General features: G+C 45.4%; 1 non-coding gene across 1 annotated transcript; it reads left to right on the forward strand.

Annotated features, from left to right (window-relative positions):
* Window positions 1–2,209: 2,209 nt before the first annotated feature.
* Window positions 2,210–2,300, forward strand: TRNAY-GUA. The gene is given in 2 exon segments: window positions 2,210–2,246; window positions 2,265–2,300. It is a non-coding gene; the product is annotated as a tRNA-Tyr (tRNA).
* The last annotated feature ends 829 nt before the right edge of the window (window positions 2,301–3,129 follow it).

Consider the following 3,129-nt stretch of genomic DNA (forward strand, 5'->3'; position numbering starts at 1 on the left):
ACACTGCATACATAGGCACGCCAACCACCTCATGCTGCCAAATATTCTGTACACTAGGGATAAAATTAGGCGAATGGGTCAGATAATTATCGAACAGAAACATACCTCCATTTTGTTGTTGTGAATCCCCATATAAGACTAAAGGTGAGTGGTCAAAAGTCCGGGGCGTAAGGCAATGATATGATGATGTAGGAAATCTCGCAAGCCAACGATCATTAATAAGAATCCGATTGAGTCGTTTCCATAGATTACGTGTGGTCGTACTGTAGTTGTGCCATGTATACCATTCACCTTGCATAGGTAGTGGCAATAACCCGGCCTCCTGAATGCCAGCATTAAATTCTTCCATGGCCATCCTTATATCTCCCAAAATGCCACATACCTCATTAAGACGCGGACTGCGTTGAAATACCCCCCCACCAGCCACGGATCATCCGTACACTGTTGGGCCATTGTCTCTAATGTGGTCCATAGGGCTCTCCGATCAATCACCTTAGATGCACCATAAAAAATAGTAATAATAACAACATCATTATCAGTCCTATTAGTAACACGACAGTGCAGAAATTGTTCCCCTGATTCAAGTACATGTACGTCAATAATATTTTCATCCCAAGCAAGCCATATACGGTGTCCAATAGTGGCATAATCGACAAACCATTTCCATTGAGGAAGAAAAAATGACTGAATAGGCATGACATTATTTAATCGAACTCGAGTTTCTAAAATGCCCAAAAAATGTTACCTGTATTCAGAGACAAGGTCCTTTAATGCGAGCTGATGGTCCCTTTTATTCAGCCCGCGGACGTTCCACACAGCAATGTTCAACATGGGTCACTACTGACGGGGCTGCTCATGTTAGGACCCCTAGTTGGCTCTTCTGCGTCATCTAGCAAATGTAAAGCATCAAAGGCATTATATATAACCACCTCCTTACCCTTATCGCTATGTTTAGAAACATTGCGTTCTACATGAACATCATTCGCCTCTCGTCTCGCTGTCTCATCAGCCGTATGGTTTAATGTGCTGCTTCCCTTTTCGGGAGCGGTTGGTTGGGGGGGGGGATGGTAGCTTTTTGTACGTAAACAGCTATCGGTGGCTTAGTCAGTTTACGAGGTTTGTTCAATGTACAATCCTTAACCGTATGCCCCAACGTCATCCAATCCGTGCATTTTGCAGGAAGCCATTCGTATTCAACATCAACCTTGCATGGGCTTCCCAGAGATGGAGGAGTAAGCACATTATTAACATGTCATATCGAGCACTATTAGCATCATGTGTATACCACATTCGGAGGGAGAGAAACTTGAGACGATTCGAGCCACCGAGAGGACACCTAGCACCATGGCTTTATTGATAGTTGAGGACATTAGGCAGAGGATCCATAGCATTACTTTACCTAGATCAGTCAGTACACGAGCTTTATTTAGACTATGGCGTATCCCTTGGCCTGTCGAGGAAGAAACCAATTGATTCTCACATTGTTGTACTGTACTACTATTTTTCTTAATGAAACTTACATTTACCCAAAAAAAACCGTGCAAAACAGCTAACTAATGAACGTTCTCAGAATTCGACGAAACTTGAACCAATTGCAGGTCAAGACCCAAGCATTTGAATTGTAAATTTGCTGAGCGTAATAGTAACTAAAAGCTAGTATAAAATGAAAACAAACTTGCTTTAATAAAACCGTGCAAAACAGCTAAATTTTGAACGTTCTCAGAATTCGACGAAACTTGACCAAAACGTTGGTCTAGATCAAAGCATTTGTGTTGTAAATTTGCTAAGCGTAATAATAACTACAAGTTAGTATAAAAGGGAAACAAACTTGCTTTAATAAAACTGTGCTAAACAGCTAAATTTTGAACGTTAAAATGCCATAAACAAAAAAAAATGGACTCTCAAAATTCTCTCTCTTCTCTCTCACACACTAGCACACATCCAAAAACACACACTAATGCTTCAACCATGCAAACTCCGGCCGACGACTTGGGTGACGAGGAGGAAGAGTTGGCCAACGAGGGGCAAGCCGGAGGGACGGTTAGCAGTGACCACCAGATGGCCGACGGCGATGAGAAACTGCAAGTTTTTCGGCGAGAAGATGAAAGGTCGGATTTTGAGATTTTGCCGAAAACGAGTTTTTTTCAGACGACTAAGGACGGATCTATGGTCAGGGAGATGCAAGGAACAATTTTTTTCTGGTCGGCATCCGACCTTAGCTCAGTTGGTAGAGCGTAGGACTGTAGTGGGGTAATCCGATAGCTATCCTTAGGTCGCTTGTTCGAATCCGGCAGGTCGGAATTGTTTTTTTAACTTGTAATTATTATTGTAAAAAGATGGACCCAAAAAAAAATTCTCTCTCTAAAAATGCTCTCTCTTCTCTCACACACACTGCTGCACCACAAAAAATACACACTAATGGAGGAGGCAAGGACACGGCCGCCGGCGAGGAGGGCGACGCCGGAGATACCCCGGCTGGTGACGGGGACAGCATGGAGCGTGGGGACGGTAGTAAGGGAGATGGTGGAGGCGAGTTGCTTAGTGAATCGAAGAAGTTGGGTTTTGGTTTTAAAAAATGGGTTTCTTCGAATCCGCCGGCTACCGGCGATTTTTCGGCGACTGAGGGCCGCCCTCGCTTTGGGGAGACTGTAGCAATGATTCCGAGCGAAAAGGCAGGCGATTTGGCCACGGATAGGGCTGTTGTGAGAGCACCGCCATTGTTGGGTTTTGAAGCTTTTTCAAGCTCCTCCAATGGCGGACGAAGGATGGGAATCTCACCGCGTCAGTTTAATATGGCGGAATTTCTCAGCCTTGCGAGCAGAGTCATAGACGAGGGTGACGCTGATGCAATGGAGGCTTTGGTGGCGTTAAAATCGCGATGGGAGAGTAGATTTGGCAATAGCGCAACAGCGACTAAGCAGACGACGACGATGGTTGTGGCCCCGCTACCTCACGGTCGTCGACCTATTCAAGCCCGTCGTTGTCTTCTTGGGCCGGCGAATGAAATGCGGCGGGAGGATTTTATTTCTGGGACTCCATCGACGGCGATTGGGAAGGCAAAAGGCGCTGGTGGAGCGACGCCTCTCGATGGGGTGAAACCGCAATTTGACGAAGACGATGGTGGTCCGG

This window comes from Sesamum indicum, unplaced genomic scaffold (assembly GCF_000512975.1).
Source record: "Sesamum indicum cultivar Zhongzhi No. 13 unplaced genomic scaffold, S_indicum_v1.0 scaffold00200, whole genome shotgun sequence".
NCBI lineage: Eukaryota > Viridiplantae > Streptophyta > Magnoliopsida > Lamiales > Pedaliaceae > Sesamum > Sesamum indicum.